The following is a 21,402-nucleotide window of genomic DNA, read 5'->3' as shown; positions in this document are numbered from 1 at the left end:
ACATTTTCTATTTCAAACATAAAATTTTACTCTTCGCATCTCCTACTCCTTTTTTGTCTCAAATTTTAATTTTTCCCTTTCTTAGCCTCCTTTTCCTGTTATTTTTCTCTTTCATCCTGCCTTTTTTTCTTTTCATCTTTTTTATTTTACTTTTCTTCTCAAATTTTAATTTTTCCCTGTCTTAGCCTGGTTTTCATGCCTTGCTCTTAGTTTTCTCTCTCCCTCTACCATTCCTAAATCACTTCCCATTTTATAAACATCTCTTAAGATTGTCTTTCTTTCTTTTTACCTCTTATTCCCATCCCACCTGTATTAATTTTACCTTATTGGTTGTTGATAGTGCTGTGGTGGATATTTCTCTCCAATTTGGCTCTATATTTTTATTCTTTATTTTCTTTATTTCCTTGTTTTTTATTTCTGTCATTTTATTTTATTTTCTGTTTAAAACTAACACTATACGTTTCCTTTCTCATATTCCACTCTGCCTTTTTCATTCTATTTTTCATTTTTTTTGTTTTTAATATATTTTATTGATTATGCAATTACAGTTGTCCAATTATTTTTCCCTTTATTCCCTTTCACCCTGCACCCCCTCTCACCATCATTCTCCCACCTTAGTTCACATCCACGGGTCATGCATATAAGTTCTTTGGCTCTTCCATTTCCCATACTATTCTTTACCTTCCCCTGTCTATTTTGTACCTACCATTTATGCTTCTTATTCCCTGTGCCTTCCCCCCATTCTTGCCCCTCCCCATGCCCACTGATAACCCTCCATGTGATCTCTATTTCTGTGACTCTGTTCCTGTTGTAGTTGTTTGCTTAGTTAATTTTTTTTTAGGTTCAGTTGTTGGTGTTGTGAGGTTTTTTGTCATTTTAGTGTTCATACTTGTGATCTTCTTCTTTTCCTCAGATAAGTCCCATTAACATTTCATATAATAAGGGTGTGATGATGAACTCCTTTAACTTGACCTTATCTGGGAAGCATTTCCTCTGCCCTTCCATTCTAAATGATAGCTTTGCTGGATAGAGTCATCTTGGATATAGGTCCTTGCGTTTCATGACTTTGAATATTTCTTTCCAGCCCCTTTTTGCCTGTAAGATTTCTTTGGAGAAATCTGTTGACAGTCTTATGGGAACTCTTTTGTAGGTAACTGTCTCCTTTTCTCTTGCTGCTTTTAAGATTCTCTCCTTATCTTTAATCTTGGGTAATGTAATTTTGGGTTGCCTTGGTGTGTCCTTCCTTGGGTCCATGTTCTGTGGGACTCTCTGAGCTTCCTGGACTTCCTGGAAGTCTATTTCTTTTGCCAGATTAGGCAAGTTCTCCTTCATTATGTTTTCAAACAAGTTTTCAATTTCTCGTCCTTCCTCTTCTCCTTCTAGCACCCTTATGATTTGGAGGTTGGAATGTTTAAAGTTGCATGGAGGTTCCAAAGCCTCTCCTCATTTTTTTTGAATTCTTGTTTTTTCATTCTGTTGAAGTTGAATGTTTATTTCTTGCTTCTGCTCCAAACCATTGACTTAAGTCCCATTTTCCTTCCCTTTACTGTTTGTTCCCTGTAGTTTTTCCTTTATTTCACTTTCCATAGCCTTCACTTTTCCTCTACTTTTTGACCACACAACCATTTCTGTGAGTATCCTGATTACCAGTGTTTTGAACTGCATCTGATAGGTTGGCTATCTTTTTGTAGCTTAGTTGTATTTTTTCTGGAGCTTTGGTCTGTTCTTTCATTAGGGCCATATATTTTTTTTGTCTTGGCACAGCTGTTATGTTACAAGGGGTGGAGCCTTAAGTATTCACCAGGTTGGGGTAACCCAGTTCACTGCATTGTGGCACTGCCTATGGGGGAATGGTCTGAGAGGGTACAATGCTGTTTGTTCAGCTCTTGGCTGGCTTTCAGTCACTTCCTCCACTACCCACAAGCAAATTGGGCCCTTCTGGTGCTGATTTCCAGGTGGGTGGTATTGTGGATGTTCTAGGACACAGTGGGTCTCTCCAGTGAACTCTCCTGTGAGGCTGAGTCTGAAAGTTTCTCCTGCAACTTCAACTCCCACAGGTTTTTCGGTCAGAAACTTTGAGGCTTTATTTCTCTGCACTGGAAAACTGGATTGTGTGGTCTGTCTCACTCCTCAGTTGTTTCTCCTGTTTATCTACACGCAAACGTGGGGCTGCCCTCTCCACCAGCTGGCACCTTGCCACAAGTACTTTCTACCCAGGCTGCCCATCTCTGCCCCTTCAACCAGTCTTGATGAATGTTTCTTCCTTATCTCCTTGACTGTGGGACTTCCATACAGTTTGATTTTCTAGCTTTTCTGGTTATTTTTAAAAAATTTATTGTTGTCCTTTTGGTTGTGCCAGGAGGCAAAGTGTATCTACTTACTCCTCCATCTTGCCTGGAACTCTCCCTTTTTTTCATGATGGAAATTTTACTTTCTCCATTCACATTGCTCTCTTAAAAATTATGAATGTTCCTTCCTCTTTCCTCTCAAAATCATTTCCTTTCAGTAGGTCATCTAATATCCACTCTCCTTTCTTACATTAGTCTTCTTCTCTTCACACCCTTGTTAATAGTGGTTCACTGGCTGTTGATAGTGGGATTTTTAGAGGGGAGTTATTTTTGTAGGTGTGGGTTTGTTTCCTAGGCTTTGTGGTTTTGTTCAGGCAGCACCTGCACAATAGCATACTAGATATGGTGCTTGGAGTGACTCTCAGTCAACCAGCTGGAGGGAAGGACTCCCCAAAGAATGACCCAACATCAACCAAAACCCAATTACACCCAGAGAGCCAACATAAATGGCACAAGGGGCATCACAAGAGCATCAAGTTAAGGAGATCAAGGAGACTGCACCACTGAATCTCACAGGTCACCTACCATAGAAATTTACACCACAAAGTCAGGGAGTCAAAACAGGTCAATTTTAGAAGCAGAAGCAAACAAAAAGAGTCTCACAAATAATGGGAAGACAAAGAAATAACTTCCAATTGAAGAAGAGAAGGAATTCTCAAGAAGAGTGCTAAATGAAATAGAGGCAAGTCAATCATCAGATAGTGAGTTCAAAACAATGATTGTAAGGAAACTCAATCAGTTCAGTGAGAATTACCAAAAACCACAGGGAAACTACAAGGAAATTACTGCAGACTACCTCAGCATGAAAAAGGGCATAGAAACAATCAACAAGAGCCAAGAGGAAATGAAAAATAAAATATCTCAATTGAAGAACACATGTAGAAGGAATCAAAACCAGGCTAGATGAAACAGAAGATTGAATCAGCGAGCTGGAGGACCAGATAGAAAAAAAAAACTCCCAGAAGGAGCAAGAAAAGAAAAAAAAACCTAAAAAAAGAATGAAGAGTGGTTAAGGGAACTGCAGGACAACATGAAACATAATAATATCATCCATATAAAAGGGGTACCAGAAGGAGAAGAAGAGGAGCAAGGGATTGAAAACCAGTTTGAAAAAGCAATGATGGAAAAGTCCTTCTTTTGATGAGATAAAGATCACACAAGTACAGAAAACACAGAGGGTTCAAACTAAGAACAGCACAAAGATTCCCATGCCAAGACAAACATAATAATTAAAATGGTAAAATTAAAAAACACAGAGTTTTTTTTAAAGGCACCAAAGGAGAATCAGGAGATAACATACAAGGGAGCCATGATAAGGCTGCTAGCTGGCTTCACAACAGAAACACTAAAAGCCAGAAAGGAATGGCAAGAAATATTCCATGTAATGAAAAGCAATGGCCTACAACCAAGACTACTCTCCTCAGTGAGGCTCTCAATTAAAATGGAAGGTGAAATAAGGAGTTTCCCAGACAAAAGAAGGCTAAAAGGATACACTGTCACTGAACAAGCAGTGCAAGATATACTAAAGGGACTTCTTTAAGAAAAGGAACAAAAGAGAAAGAGGAATACAGGTACAAAGGAAGTAAAATAGCAATGAATAAATACAAATCAATAATAACCCTAAATGTAAATGGACTAAATGCTCCAATCAAAAGACATAGGGTAGTTGAATAAATAAAACATGATCCACACACATGCTGCCCAGGAGAGACCCACCTCAGAACAAAAGACATAAACAGACTGAAAGTGAAGGGCTGGAAAAAAATATTCCAAGCAAACAGACAGGACAAGAAAAGCCAGGTTACAATACTAATGTCAGACAATACAGACTTCGAAAGAAAGCTCATAAAAGGAGACACATGTGGACATTTCATAATACACAAGGGAGGAATCCATTCAGAAAACCTAAACATTATAAACATATATACACCCAATATAGGAACACAAAAATGTATAAGGAAAATCTTGGAGAACTTCAAGAAAGATATAGACAGTGACACTATTATAATAGGAGATTTTAATATCCCATTCTAAAAAACAGATATATCTTCCAAGCAAAATATATTGAGGATACTGAGGCATATAAAAATGCCCTAGGTCAAATGGAAAGATATATATAATCTTTCACCCCAAAGGAGCAAAATGCACATTCTTTTCAAAAGCACACTATACAGTTTTGAGGATAGCCCATAGATTAAGGTATAAAATAAGCCTCAACAAATCCAAGAAAATTGAAATCATACCAAGCATTTTCTCAAACACCAAGGGTTTGAAGCTAGAAACTAACCTCAAAGAAAAAAATCAAATACATGGAGATGGAATAGCATACTAAACAATGAATGGGTTAATAATGAAATCAAGGAAGAAATCAGAAAGTTTCTGGACACAAATGAAAATGAACACACAAGAGGCTAAAACCTATGGGACATAGTGAAAGCAACCCTGAGAGGGAAGTTCACAGTGATACAGGCCTACCTAAAAAAGATAGAAACATTTCAAATAAACAACCTAACCCTACCTCTACAAGGACTGGAGGAACAGCAAGGAAGACAGCCCATAACAGGTAGAAGGAAGAAAATAACCAAGAGCAGAGCAGAATTAAACTATATAGAGACTAAAAGAAAAATTCAAAGGATCGGTAAATCCAGGAGCTGGTTGTTTGAAAAGATAAACAAAATTGACAAGCCTTTAAGCAGACTCATCAAGAAAAAAAAGAGAGAGGACCCAAATAAACATAATCAGAAACAAAAGAGTAGAGATTACAACTGATACCACAGAAATACAACGGATTGTAAGAAATTATTGTGAAGGACCATATGTCAAAAAATTTGAAAACTTGGGTGAAATGGACAAATTTCTAAACTATCATCTTCCAATACTGAATGAAGAAGAAGCAGAAAGCCTGAACAGACCAATAACATCTGATGAAATTGAAGCAGTAGTCAAAAAGATTCTTGAGCACAAAAGCCCCGGACTGGACTGTTTCATAGGAGAGTTTTACAAAACATTGAAGAAAGAGCTAACCCTTATGCTTCACAGACTATTCCAAAAAATCCAAGAAGATGGGAGACTCACAAACTTTTTTTATGAGGCCAGCATCATTCTAATCTTAGAGCAGATGAAAAAAAGAGCAATGAAAGAAAACTACAGGCCATTATCACTGATGAAAACAGACACTAAAATCTGAAGAAAATATTGGCAAACTGTATGCAGCTATACATGAAAAAGATCATATGCCATGATGAAGTGGCATTCATCCCAGGGATGCAAGGATTGTGCAATATTCTCAAATCTATAAACATAATACACCTCATAAAAAAAGGAAAGAGAAAAATCACATGATCATGTTAATAGATGCAGAAAAAGCATTTGATAAGGTACAGCACCCATTTATGATAAAACACTCAGCAAAGTGGGAATAGAGGGAGCATTCCTCAATATAATAAAGGCCATATACAAGAGATCTACAGTCCACATTATACTCAATTGGCAAAAACCTCAAAGCATTGCCATTAAGAAAAGGAATAAGACAAGGATGTCTGCTTTCACCACTTCTATTCAACATAGCATTGGAAGTCCTAGCCAAAGGAATCAGGTAAGAAAAAGAAATAAATGACATCCAAACTGGAAAGGAGGAAGAAACACTGTCATTGTTTACAGATGACATGATAGTGTACATAGAAAATCCTGCAAAGTGCACCAAAAAACTACTCATCCTAGTAAGTAAGTTTGGTAAAACAGCAGGATACAAAGTCAATAGTCAGAAATCAAGGGCATTTTTGTAAATCAACAAGAAAAATCAGAAACAGAAATCAGGAAAAAAATCCCATTTACTATAGCAACAAGAAAAATAAAGTACCTAGGAATAAACACAACCAAGGAGGTAAAAGACATGTACTCAGAAAACTACACAACACTTAATAAAGAAATTAAAGAAGACACAAACAAGTGGAAGCATGTACCATGTTCATGGATTGGAATAATTAACATCATCAAAATGTCTATACTACCCAAAGGAATTTATAGGTTCAATGCAGTCCCTCTTAAAGTATGAGTGACATATTTCACAGATATAAAATAAAAATTTCAAAAATTTATATGGAACCATAAATGACCCAGGATAGCCACAGGAGTTTTGAGAAAGAACAAAGTAGGAGAGATCACAATACCTGATATCAAACTGTATTACAAGGCCAGTGTAATCAAATCAGTCTGGTCTTGGCATGAGAACAGACACATATACCAATGGGACAGAATAGAGAATCCAGAAATAAACTGAAGTCTCTATGGTCAATTAACATTCAACAAAGGGTGCAGAAGCATAAAATGTAGTAAAAATAGCCTCTTCAAAAAATGATGTTGGTACAACTGGACAGCTAGGTGCCAAAAATTGAAAATTGATCACTACCTTACACCTTACACAAAAATAAATTCAAGGTGAATAAAAGATTTAAATATATGTTATGACACCATAAAAGTCCTAGAGGCAGGAAAATTTCAGATATTCCACTCAGCAATATTTTCACTAATATGTCCCCTAGAGCAAGGGACATAAAGGAGAGAATAACAAATGGATTCACATCAAAATAAGAAGCTTCTGGACTGCTAAAGAAAACAGCATTAAAAAAAAAACTGTATGGGAAAATTTATTTTTCAATGGCACATCGGATAAGGGTTTGATCTCCACAATATGTAAGGACTCACATGGCTCCACTCCAGGAAGACCAACAACCCAATTAAAAAATAAGCAAAGGACTTGAACAGACACTTCTCCAAGGAGGACATAGAAAATGTCCAGAGTCATATGAAAGGATGCTCAGCATCACTAGCCATCAGAGAGATGCAATGAAAACCACAATGAGATACCAGTTTACTCCTGTCAGAAAGTGATCATAAACAAATCTACTAACAAGTGCTGGAGAGGGTGTGGAGAAACTGGAACTCTAGTGTACTATTGGTGGGAATGCAGACTGGTGCAACTCCTGTGGAAAACAGTGTGGAATTTCCTCAGAAAACTAAAAATGGAACTGCCTTGTCACCCAGCAATTCTACTGCTGGGATTATACCTTAAGAATCCTGAAACACCAATTCAGAAGATCCTGTGCATCCCAATGTTCATAGCAGCATTATTTGCAATATCCAAGTGCTGGAAAGAGCCTAAATACCCATCAGTAAATGGGTGGATCAACAAACTGTGGTTCATTTACACCATGGAATTCTACGCAGCAGAAAGACAGATGGAACTCTTACAATTTGTGACAGCATGGATGGAACTGGAAAGTGTTATGCTAAGTGAAAATAAACCAGATGGTGAAAGAGAAATACCATATGATCTCACCTATAAGTGGAACATAATCAAGAAAATGACATGTGAGCAAAATATTACCAGAGACATGTAAACAAAGAAGAAGCTAACAGTGACCCAAGGGGATGGGGAATGGGACAATAAGGGAAAGAAGGGGAAGAGTCAAGGAAAGTACATAAGTAACATGGAAAAAGACAATGAAGGGTGATTGAATGTGGAAGATGGGAGAAGGTAGGGAGAGGGAGAGTAATGGGAGAAGACATGATGGCAACTGTAACTGAACAGCAATTAACAAAAAAATTAAAAATAAAAAATAAAATTCCAAACACAAATTATGTATAACACCATAAAATCACTCTTATATTGAGTAATATAAACATGATAATAATTCTGTTTTTAGAGTATCACAAGTACAGGCATTGCTTTAAATAAAACAATTGTTTTGATCTTTACTGCTGATCAGAAAATTAACAGGCAGACGAAATAGCTTTATTGCTATAAATATTTTAATGAACTTAAGTCAATTGTTCAAAAATTTTAACAATCTGTACAAAGGAACTAGTCTATTCTTTTTGAGCATGTGATATGGGTATAAGCAAATGAACAAACTAACACGACATGACTATGTAATAATATGAAATATAATATACACTTAAACAAAACATAACTTTATTAATAAGTCACACATTATGAAGCTGACAAGTGTGTTTGACACAATACTTAATACCTAAAATGAAGAGGCATGATCAATTTATAATGATTCATTACCGCTGTAAAAGCCTTATTTTATTTTTTAATTGTTTCTCTGGTACAGTTGTCTCCACATTCCCTCACCACACCCACCCTGAACTCCCAACCTCAATCTTATCTTCTTTTGGCTTTGTCCTTGGGTCTTTTATACTTGTTCTTTGATTACACTTCCCCTTCTTTCCCCCAGTTGTCCCCCTCCCACCTCCCCTCTGGTAACTGTCAGTTTGTTCTTTATTTCAATGTTTCTGGTTATATTTTGCTTGCTTGTTTGTTTTGTTGATTAGGTTCCACTTATAGGTGAGATCATATGGTATTTTTCTTTCACCACCTGGCTTATTTCACTCAGCATAATGCTCTCCAGTTCCATCCGTGCTGTTGCAAAGGGTAGAAGCTCCTTTTTTTCTGCTGTTTAGGATTACATTGTGTAAATATACCATAGTTTTTTGATCCACTCATTTACTGATGGGCATTTAGATTGCTTCTAGCACTTGGCTATTGTAAATTGTGTTGCTTTGAACATTGGGGTTCATAGGTTTTTTTGAATTGGTGTTTCAGGGTTCTTAGGATATAATCTCAGCAGTGGAATTGCTAGGTGAAAAAGCAGTTACATTTTTAGTTTTTTTTTAAGCAAATTCTATACTGTGGTAAAGTCTTACTTTAAAGGGCAGCTCTGCTTTAGAGGGAAAATGTAAAACTTTTCTTGGATTTAGTATTGGAGTGACAGAAGTTCTGTAATAGATCTCATAGGATCAATATAATTTTATTAGTGATTACATGGTATTGAAAGCTGATGTAAATTTCAATTGTGTCATAACCATAATCACTCTACTTTTCTTCCCCAGTCATTTTAGTAAGATCATTATGAAGCCTCATCTTTATAACTCAGCTTTAAAAGACCCATATGTCCCAATTCCTCAAACTAATTCAACAATATCATCCATTCAACAAATAGTTATTGAGCTCCAATATGTACCAGGTTGTACTTAGGAACTGATGGAAGTGAAAAAGATCCATTTTTTAAGAAACTTTTTATTGCTTTTGATGATGAAGAAGCTCCCATGGAAATTTACCAGGGCTACAGAAATAACAAGCCTCTGAATGTATATGAACCTATCAATACTGTTGGTATAATTCATAAGGAATTCATACCCTGACATATTCAAATAGCATTCCAATAATCCTAAGTATCTTTGAACTAACCCCCCTTCTTTCTACCCAGACACATTCATTCAAAACTGCAACTCACATGGCTTCTCCAGAAAAATCTTTTTACTAAATTATACTATCAAAAGGATTCATAGACCCATTGGGTTCTGGCAATTCTGCACCATGGTTAGTCTGACTAACTGAATCAAAGAGAGGCTATAAAAACAGGATACGTATGACCAAAGGCCTGCAATATAACTCCACATATTGGAGTGCACTTAACAGGAAGTCATTTTCTTTCATAGTCTTTGCACATAAAAGTATTTGTAGAACCTAGTAAATAAATTCAGATATCAAACTGATTTTAAGTTGATCAAAAAGTTCATTTGTTTTTTGGAAAGATGGCTCTAATAACATATAGTTGTCTTTAACTTTATTCAAAACAATTTTGTTAGATTGTATTATGACAGTTGTGATATCAGTGTGCATTAAAAAATCAATGGAATAGAATAGAGAGCTCAGAAAGAAACCCAAGTACCTATGGTCCATTAATTTTTGACAAAGGGGGAAGAAGCATAATATGGAGTAAAAATAGCCTCTTCAACAAATGGTGCTGGGAGATATGGACAGCTACATGCAAAAAAGTGAAACTTGACCACCAATTTACACCATACATAAAAATTAACTGAAGGTGGATAAAAGATGTAAATATAAGTCAAGATACCATAAAAATCCCAGAGGAGAACATAAGCAAAAAAATCTCAGATATTCCATGGAGAAATATTTTCACCAGTATGTTCCCTAGAGCAAGGGACATAAAGGAAAGAATAACAAATGGATTCTCATCAAAATAAAAAGATTATTTATGGCTAAAAAAAAGTCCACAAAATAAAAAGGAAACCAACTGTATGAGAAAATATATTTGCAAATGATACTTTGGATAAGGGTTTGAACTCCAAAATATGTAAAGAACTCACATGACTCCACTGCAGGAAGACAAGCAACCCAATTAAAAAATGGGCAAAGGACCTGAACAGACACTTTTCTAAGGAGGACATACAAAAGGTCCAGAGACATATGAAAACATGCTCAGCACCACCAGCCATCAGAGAGATGTAAATTAAAAACACAATGAGATACCACTTCACACTGGTCAGAATGTCCATCTTAAACAAATCAAATAAGAAGTGCTCTGATGATGTTGTGGAGAAAAGGGAACCCTAGTGCACTGCTGGTGGGAATGCAGACTGGTGCAGCCCATGTGGAAAACAGTATGGAATTTCCTCAGAAAACTAAAAATGGAACTGCCTTTTGACTCAGCAATTTCACTGCTGGAATTATACCCTAAGAACCCTGAACACCAATTCAAAAGAACCTATGAACCCCAGTGTTCATAGCAGCACAATTTACAATAGCCATGTGCTGGAAGCAACCTAGATGCCCAGCAGTAAACGAGTTGATCAAAAAACTATGGTACATTTACTCAGTGGAATATTATGCAACAGGAAGAAAGAAGGAGCTCCTGCCCCTCGTGACAGTATGGATGGATCTGGAGAGCACTATGCTAAGTGAAATAAGCCAGGCAGTGAAAGACAGATACCATATGCTCTCACATATTAGTGGAATCTAATCAACAAAACAAACAAGCAAGCAAAACATAACCAGGGACATTGAAATAAACAATAAAGTGACAGCAACCAGAGGGGAGGGTTAGGGGAATAATGGGTGAAAATAAGAGAGGGTCATCAAGGAACATGTATAAAGGATTCATATACAAAGCAAAAGGCGGTAGGATGGAGGGTAGGAGGCAGGGATGGGTAGGGTAGGGTGGGGTGGTGGAGTGAAAATGGAGACATCTGTACTTGAACAACAACAAAAAACATAAAAATTGGTGAGTTTTGTGTAGCCATTTTAATATTGAAGATGGAGGAAAATAAGCAACACTTTCAGTACATTGTGCTTTATTATCTCAAGAAAGTTAAAAACATAACTGAAAATAAAAATAAGATTTGTGCAGTATATGGAGAAGGTGCTGTGACTGATCCAGAGCGTCAAAAGTAGTTTGTGAAGTTTTGTGCTGAGGATTTCTTGCTAGATGGTACTCCACAGTCAGGTAGACCAGTTGAAGTTGTCAGTGATTAAATTGAGGTATTAATTGACAACAATCAGTGTTATATCATGTGGGAGGTAGCTGACATACTCAAAATATCCAAATCAATAAAGTTATTGGTAAAAATGAAAAATGTGTCTTTTATTTCATGGTAAAAAACTGAATGGACTTTTTGGTCAACACAATATTTGCTGCCTGTCTCAAGTAATCAGTGTCAGTGTGACATATAACATGCTGGATTTCAACAGAAAGATTTTTATCCATGTCATACCTGTCTGATAAAATTTTCTTAAACCATTAAGAATACACAGGTATCAAAGTGCTGTACAACCTAAGCTGGATGTACAATTACATCTTGACACTGGCAAATTGAAAGCACAAAATGATCCTTTTCCACTTCCCCCCTCTCCTAAATAGAGGTTGCTAAATTGACCTAATCATAAATTCTAACAGTATTGTAATGGGAATATGAAAGAATCCTTTGCATTCAGTTTTTGAAAGATGTCTTGTATGCCACTGTAATATTTGTACTTCTCTAGTGTACATTCCAACAGAAATCTATGTAAAGAGAAAGGAAGATTTACTTATTTAGAATGGCTCAAAAGGAGAATCATAGGATTGATTACATCTAGCCCCTCTGATTAAAAATAAGGATTGATTCAGATTAAACACCATCTCCCTGGCTAGTGTGGGTCAGAGAGTTAAGTGCCAGTCTGTGAACCAAAAGGTTGTCTGTTCAATTCCCACTCAGGGCACATATTTTGCTGTTGGGCCAGGTCCCCACTTGGGGGCATGCTAGGGAAGCTAATTGATGGTTCTCTCATATTGATATTTCTCTCCCTCTCCTCAGCCTATAAATAAATAAATAAATAAATAAATAAATAAATGCTTTAAAAAATTAAATACCATCTCTGATGTCTCCTATCATAAGACCTTCATAAGGCACAGATGAGCAATTTTTTTTAGGCCAAATTCATTATTTAAAGGCTACCATGTGGCCACTTGCTATATAGCAAAGGCATGAGAATTATGAAACTTTGCAAATTTGACATTCATTTCTAAGTGGGCACCCTGAGACATGAACTTGTTCTGGGTGACTAATGAATAAATGATCACCATATTGTGATGAAGCTAATATTTTATAATTCTGTATATTTAAAAGTGGTGACTTTTGCAATGGGCTTGGTTTCATAACTGAAGAATGTTGTTGAAGCACTAACTAGATTTACAGAGAATAGGAACAATTTTCAAAATAAGTTGCTCCTGCATCTGTTGTGCCTGCAGCAATGTAAGTATAATGGACTTGCGTTTGGCATCAATAACCACTGCTGGGTGCCAAGTCCAGCCATGCACACCTGCATCTCAGCACTTAGAGGCACTATCTTTGTCAAATATTTGGTTCAATAAATCTATGGAAAGCAAAAATGGTAACTGTTTCAGGCAATATTCGATGTCTGAACTGGGAACACAGGAAAGGTTCAAAAGACTTGTTGAAAATGAAAAGGGTTTAGTGATTCAAATGAAAAGCTCAATTACTTTTCAATATATAGACCTTCCTTTTCAGGATGAACTTTTGCAGTTTGCTTTAGATTTGAAATAGCATATCTGGTTCTTCACTGATAAAAACTTAAATCATATCAAGATGAGAGAATGGAATATGTGTTTTTTTAAGTTCAAACTTTATGTTGCTTCCTCAGAGAGGACTAAATTTTGTTGTGACTAGTGATATTAGAGAATTCCTTCAGAGTTTCCTTTTTTTTCAAAAGAAGGGCTTTCCTACTGCCATGTAAGCAATCTAATCATAAATTATGATTGGAAAACCAAGATCACCAAATAAGATCCATGGGAAATTGATTAACTGAAACTAATATAAATGTGTATGAGGTCTGAAATTCAGTTTGCTCTTCCAACTACTGTATTCTCTGACTATAACCATTTACATCATTATATTTTTCCTTAGACATACTTGGTTGCAAGAAGAACACTAACACTATTAAAAAGACTTTTGTTTGGTACTTACCAGTTAAAGAAATTAAGAAAATAATTCCTAGTGTCTCTTACTCACAGCCCAGCTTTGCTGATGCCATCAGCAAAATCTTTAAAATAGTAATTCAAATTCCAAATATTTCAAACCACCAAACATATCTTTGTTTTATTATTTTCTAATTATTGATGTTGCAAGTGAAAGACAATTGCAAAGATGACCCTTATGCTTAGCTGGAATACAATATTTCCCAGGAGCTTTGATAAAGTCTAATGATTCAATGGAACTAAGAGATAGCTTCTATATAATGAAAAGGAAAAAATGGTCAATACTGATAAAACTTCCAACATAAATTGGGAGTAAGCAGTCCCAAAGACCAGCAGAAAAACATTAGTAAGATGACTGGAGTAGTTAGAACTTTCCCAATTTCTAATGCAAGTCTACCCACACTTTTCAAGCATCACCCTGACAAAGTACTGCTGTCAAACCAGTTTTCTTGACTCCTGTGAAATATTAAGCATGATCTTCCATAGAAGGAGCATTCTTGTTTGGAATCTCAGAAAGCATTTCACTTAGAAATGACTAGAAAAAAAATATTTGTTCATATGCTCCTATGTTCTTGCTTCCCTCATGATGCTCAGCAAAGGAATACCTTGATTAGAATAATACATCTCCAAACAACTCTTTATAATTAAATGAAGTTAAAAGGTTGAGGTAAACCCTTTAATGATCCCAACAAAAATCACATGAGAATTTTTTCCTTCTTTGGTATTCTGGATTCCCCAATTACCCAAGATATTAAGCATTATTAGTGCAAAAGGAAATAGCAACTACTATAAATATACAATTTACAAACACGTAATGTACTATGCATTTTTGAAAGCCTATCTGCACACATTGGGTGGATTTTTTCTGTGCAATTATACTATTGTCCTCATTTTATAGAAAGGAGGTAGATTGTCATAGTAGAAAAAGTATGCATTTTGTGGTCAATCAAGCCAGAACAGTTACCTCAGACTTATTGTTCAACAATTGGATAAATTTAGGCAAGTTGTTTGATCTTTATGAGACTCTTTCTCCATCTTCAAAACAGAATGTTATGTGATAAATACAGTTATGAAAGTAATGATAATAATAAATACATTAATTGCATGACTCCTTTGTGCCAGTCACCATTCCTAGATGCATTATCTATTTGGGATACATTAGTTGAGAGAATAACATTTGGAGTCAGATCTAAGTTCAATTCCTAATTCTACAACCTGCTAGCCTTGTAATACTGGGAAAATTACTTAACTTTTCTGAGTCGCAGTTTCCTCAACAACAACATGGAAACACAAATGCTTATCTTATAGAGTAGTTGTTTCAATGATCAAGTGAGAGATATTAAACATTTAAGCCCCATGAGGGAAGATAGTTGTCAGGTAGGTGGGAGCTGAACCCACTTGCTCATGTATCCAACTGGCACTCCTAGGTGATCTTCTGAAGAACAGAATGAATAGCCAATGGAATCCTAGCTTGACTTGGAGGTCAAAGATAGCAGAGGACATCTAAAAACAGATGGTAAGGAGATTGTGTAGGCTGAGAGGAAGATCTCTGGGACATGCACTAGGACTGTGGCTGCTGTGGTGCTGAGGTCTGGCACCGGGGACCGCAGCTGCTACAGATTTGGAGGAGAGCCAGATCAGTGATTGTAACTTCACAACTCCCTTTCCTCCCAGAGCAGGGAAGCCAGTCCCCCACCAGGAGAGACCTGGATGCTTGAAGTCTCTGCAAGGGGGCAGAAAGTGACACAGTGGGATTTTGGGGGGAAGATGGCAGAGGAGTGAATGGAAGTCACACTCACCTCTTCCCAGGGCCAATCTGGAATTACAACTCAATTGTGGAGAAACCACCCAGAACAAACAACTGAGCAATAGCCAGAGAGAAGACATTTAAGTTTGGACAGATGGAAGAACAAACTTTGGAACAACCTGCATGGTAAGGAGTGTGGAGGAGACTTGAGAGTGCTGGCTGGGTGCCCACAGCTGGCAGCACTGGAGGTATAATTAAGCAGCTGGTTGGATCCCCCTGAGAAGAATGGGGTCTAAACTCTAAGATAGGATTCTCAGCCTAGAGCACCAGCACCCAAAAAGTACACAGATAACAATCAGCTGTGAAAAGTGTCAGGGCTGCAGACACAGACAGCTGGAGGTACAAAAGTCATTTATCGGGCCAAAACACAAATTTTCATTGGCACTCACTTACCCTGGGCTCTGGCAAAGGCAGGGGCACAGTGGGCCGGTGACACCTGAGGAGAGACTAAGGACTGAAGCTTGGGGGAGAGAACTGAGAGAATAGATGCAGGGATCCAGGTGCTGAGTCATCTTCCAGATGGCAGCAGCCTTTGTGCTCAGGCAGACCACTCCCCTCTGAGTGGCAGTAGCCTGAGGGAAAACAGTAGCCCCAAACCCAGGAGTGTCTCTGCCCTGGCACTGTGATGCTTAAGCCTAAATGCTGAGTGCAGAGTGACCAGATTAACAACCAAAGGAGATAGCCAAAGGCAGTAGATCCTTGGCAAATGAAGGGGCAGAGTGGACTAGAGTGACAAGAGAAAAGATTGGGGATGGAGGCCTTGGGAGACAACTGAGAGAGTAGCCACCAGGATCTGGGTGCTGAGCCAACCCCCATAGGGCAGTAACCATCAAGCTCTGGCAGACCACTCCCCTCCAAGCAGCAGCAGCCTGAGGGGAAACAATAGCCCCCACCTCAGGAGGGATTTGGTCCCACCCTAGGATGCTTAAATCTGACTGCTGACTGCAGAGTGACTAGATTAACAACTAAACGAGACAGCCAGGGACAGCAGATCACTGGAAGTATTGAACAGGCTGCCTAAAGTCAGACAGAGTCAACATCAGACACTCACCAGAGGCAGATCCAGAAAGGAAAAAAAAAAAAAAAAACAGAGGTAAATACAAGAGGCTACCGAGACGAAAGCCACTGTGGTCTTCTTTATGATTTATGATATTTTCTTTTCTGTATAGCTCTGTAACATTCATTACTTATCCAGCAAGTTTGTACGTATTATGTCACTAGGTTTTATACCATAGTGTATTTTAATTCACATATTCTGCCCTCCCTCCTTTTAGCTCATTTTACTTTCCTCTTTCCTTGCATTATTTTCATTTCAATTTTTGTTTTCTCTCTAGCTATACCTTATTTCCATCCCACACTCTTACTATTTCTCCCCTGTCCAGACACAAAAACCAATTTTCTTTTCAAGGGTCACTTCACATCATTTGCTCTGCTCTTAAAATACCCGTGTTCTTTTAACTTTCACTTTTAACAATGTTTGCTAGTTGATTGTGGGTAGGATAGTTGTTGTAGCATTGTTTTTTCAATTTTATCTCTAGACAGCTTCACTAATTTTGTATTTCAAATATCAAATTTTACTAGTCCCCTCGCTTACTCTTTTTTTCATCTCAAATTTTAATTTTGCTTTCTTAGGCTGTTTTTTTCTCTCTCTCTTTTTTTCTTTCTTCTATTTCTTTTTCACCATGCACTCTTATTTTTCTTTGTTCTCCTTTTTTTCTTTTTTCTTTTTCAGAGAGGGAAATTAAATCCCAAATTTCCCTCTCTTAGCCTAGTTTTTGTTCATCACTCTTAGTGTTCCCTCTCCCTCTATCATTTCAAAATCATTTTTTAATTCCTTTTAACATCTCTTAGACTTTTATTTGTTTCTTTTCCCCTCTTATTCCCATACCACTCATATTACTTTTATTTTATTATTTTTGTTCTAAGCAATTTTTCACCTATATTAATTTTAGCTAGTTTGTTATTGATAGTACTGTGGTGAATATTTCTCCCCAATTTGGCCTCTAGAACTTTGTTAATTATTTACTATTTTTCCTTCTCTCTCTCACTTTATTTTATTTATGTTATTTTCATTCCTGTTTAAACCTAATATTTTATACTTATCATATCATATTCTGTTCCACATTCTTCATTCCCTTTTTTATTCAAGAGGTAAATTTTACCTTCTGTCTTTCCATTGCTCTAGCTCCCAACTCTTACTAGTGTTCCTCCCTCTACCCTCTCAAAATCATTTTTCTTTCAGTAGGCCATCTCATATCCACTCTCTTTTTTATAATAGTCTTAATCTCATTACACACTTATTAATACTGGTTAATTTGCTTTTAATAGTGTGATTGTGGGAGGAGTTATATTTGTTGGTGTGGGTGTTTCCTGGGCTTTGTGGTTTTGTTATGGAAGCACCTGTACAACAGCACAGAAGATATGCAGTGATGCCTAGTCAACCAGCTGGTGGGAAGGAACCACCAAAGAATGACTCAACAACAATAAAACCCCAATTACATCTAGAGAACCAGCATAAATGGCATAAAGGCCATCATAAGAGCATCATGTTCAGGTGATGAAGGAGAATGCACTGCCAAATCTCAAAAGCTTTCTGCCATAGAAGTTCACACCACAAAGTCAGAAAGCCAAAACAGATCAATTTATGAAGCAGAAGCAAACAAGAAGGGTCCCACAAATAATAGGAAGACAAAGAATCAACCCCCAAACAAAAGGAAAGGAGAAATCCTCAGAAAGAATGCTAATTGAAATAGAGGCAAGTCAACTATCAGATATTGATTTCAAAACAATGGTTATAAGGAAGCTGAATGAGCTCAGTGAGAATTACCAAAAACTATGTGGAAACTATGAGGAACATACAGAAAACTATATCAGCATAAAAAAAGGACATAGAAACAATCAACAAGGGCCAAGAGGAAATGAAGAATACAATTTCTGAATTAATGAACACAGTAGAAGGAATCAAAAGCAGGCCAGATGAAGCAGAGGACCAAATCAGTGAGCTATAGGACAAGGTAGAAGAAAACTCCAAGGAAAATCAAGAAAAGGAAAAAAGACTAAAAAAGAATGAAGAGGGGTTAAGGGAAATGAAGGACAACATGAAACAAAATAACATCCATATAATAGGGATACCAGAAGGAGAAGAAGGGAAGCAAGGAATAGAAATCCTATTTGAAAAGCTAATGATGGAAAATGTCCTTCATTTCATAAAAGAAAAAGTCACAGAAGTCCAGGAAGCATAGAGGGTCCCAATCAAGAGGAACCCAAAGAGGCCCACTGCAAGGTACATCATAATTAAAATGACAAACTCAATAGAGAAAGAGAGAATCTTAAAAGCAGCAATGGAGAAACAGGAAATAACATACAAGGGAGCCACTATAAAGCTAGCAGCTGACTTTGCAACAGAAATATTACAAGCCAGAAGGAAATGGCAAAAAAATATTCCAAGTAATGAAAAGGAAAGGCCTACAGCCAAGACTACTCTATCCAGCAAGGCTCTCAATTAAAATGGAAGGTAAAATAAGGAGCTTCCAGGCCAAAAGAAGGCTAAAAGAATACACCTCCACCAAACCAGCATTGCAAAATATGCTAAAGAGACTGCTTAAAAAAGAGGAAGGAAAACAGTGAGAGAGAAAGGAACAAAGGTACAAAGGGAGTAAAATGCAATGAAGAAGTACCTACCAATAATAACTTTACATGTAAATGGATTAAATGTTCCAGTCAAAAGACATTGGGTAGCTGAATAAATAGGAAAACATGACTTGAACAAATTCTGCCTACAAGAGACCCAACTCAGAACAAAAGACCTACACAGACTGAAAGTGAAGGGTTGGGAAAAAATATTTCAAGAAATGAAAAAAAAAAACCTGGGAAGCAATACTTACATCCAAAAAATAGACTTCCAAGCAAAGGCCATAAAATGAGACCCAGAATGACAGTTCATAATACTCAAGGGAAGAATTCATCAACAAGACATAAATATTATAAATACATATTGCACGTAACATAGGAGTACCCAAATATATAAGCAAAATCTTGGAGGACTTCAAGAAAGATATAGATAGCAACACAATTGATTTTAACACCCCACTGTTAACAATGGATAGATCTTCCAAACAAAATATCAAGGATATTGCAGTATTGAAGAATGCCCTGGATCAAATGGACTTAACTGATATACATAGAACCTTTCATCCCAAAGAATCAAAGTAAACATTCTTTTCAAATGCACATTTAACATTTTCAAAGATAGACCACATGATAGACACAAAACAAGCCTCAACAAATTCAAGGAAATTGAAATCATATCAAGCATTTTCTCTGACCACAAGGGACTGAAACTAGAAACCAAAATCAAGGAAAAAACTAAAAACCCTCAAATTCAGGGAGATTGAAGAGCATGCTATTAAACAATGAATAGGTTAAGAATGAGATCAAGGAAGAAATCAAGTTTCTGGAAACAAATGAAAATGAACCCACAACAGTCCAAAACTTATGAGACACAATGAAGGCAGTCTTGAGAGGGAAGTTCATAGCAATACAGGCCTACCTAAAAAAGATAGAAACATTTCAAATAAACAATCTAACCCTACACCTACAAGAACTGGAGGAACAACAACAAACACAGCCCAAAGCAAGTAGAAGATAGGAAATAACCAGAATGAGAGCAGAATTAAATGACATAGAGACTAAATAAACAATTCTAGAGATAAATAAAACCAGGAGATGGTTCTTTGAAAAGATAAACAAAACTGACCAGCCTTTAAGCAGACTATCAAGAGAAAAGAGAGAGGACCCAGATAAACAATCAGAAATGAAAGAGAAGAGATTACAACTGATACCACAGAAATATAAAAGATTGAAATAAATTACTAGAACAAATAGAGGCCAGGAAATTTGAAAACCTGGGTGATATAGACAAATTTGTGGAGAAATATAATCTTCCAAAACTGAATGAAGAAGAAGCAGAAAGCCTGAACAGACTGCTAAAAGCTATTAAAATTTAAGCAGTAATCAAAAACTCTAGGCACACAAAAGCCTGAACTAGACGGTTTCACACATAAAATTTACAAAACATGTAAGGAAAAGCTAACCCCTATACTCAGACTATTCCAAAAAATCCAAGAGGAGGGAAGACTCCCAAAGTCTTTATGAGGCCAGCACCATCTTAATCCCCAAAGCAGACAAAGACACAACAAAGAAAGAAAAGTACAGGTCAATATCACTGATGAACATAGATGCTAAAATCCTCAACAAAGTACTGGAAAACTGCATCCAGCAATACATCAAAAAGATCATATGCCATGGTGAAGTGGGATTCATCCCAGGAATGCAAGGATGGTACAATATTCATGAATCAATAAACATAATATATCACATAAACAAAAGAAAAGTAAAAAGCCACATGATCACAACAATAGATGCAGAAAAAGCATTTGATAAGGAAAAACACCCATTTATGATAAAAACACTCAGCAAAGTTGGAGTAGACAGAGCATACCTCAACATAATAAAGGCCATATATGAAACACCTACTGCCAACATCATGAGCAATGGACAAAACCTAAAAGCTTTCCTACCAAGATCAGGAACAAGACAAGGATGTCTGTTTCACCAATTCTATTCAACATGGTACTGGAAGTCCTTGCCACAGCAATCAGTCAATAAGAAGGAATAAAAGTAATACAAACTGGAAAGGGGGAAGGAAAACTGTCATTGTTTGTACATGACATGATAGTGTACATAGAAAACTCAATAGACTCAATCAAACAAATCCACAAATAAGTGAATTTGGCAAAGACTGGGATACAAAGTCAATATTTAGAAATCAAAGGCATTTTTGTTCACCAACAATGAAATATCAGAAATGGAAATCAGGGAAAAAATCCCATTTGGTACATCAACA

Source organism: Phyllostomus discolor, chromosome X (assembly GCF_004126475.2).
Source record: "Phyllostomus discolor isolate MPI-MPIP mPhyDis1 chromosome X, mPhyDis1.pri.v3, whole genome shotgun sequence".
NCBI classification, from domain to species: domain Eukaryota; kingdom Metazoa; phylum Chordata; class Mammalia; order Chiroptera; family Phyllostomidae; genus Phyllostomus; species Phyllostomus discolor.
Note: the sequence above shows the minus strand (reverse complement) of the source record.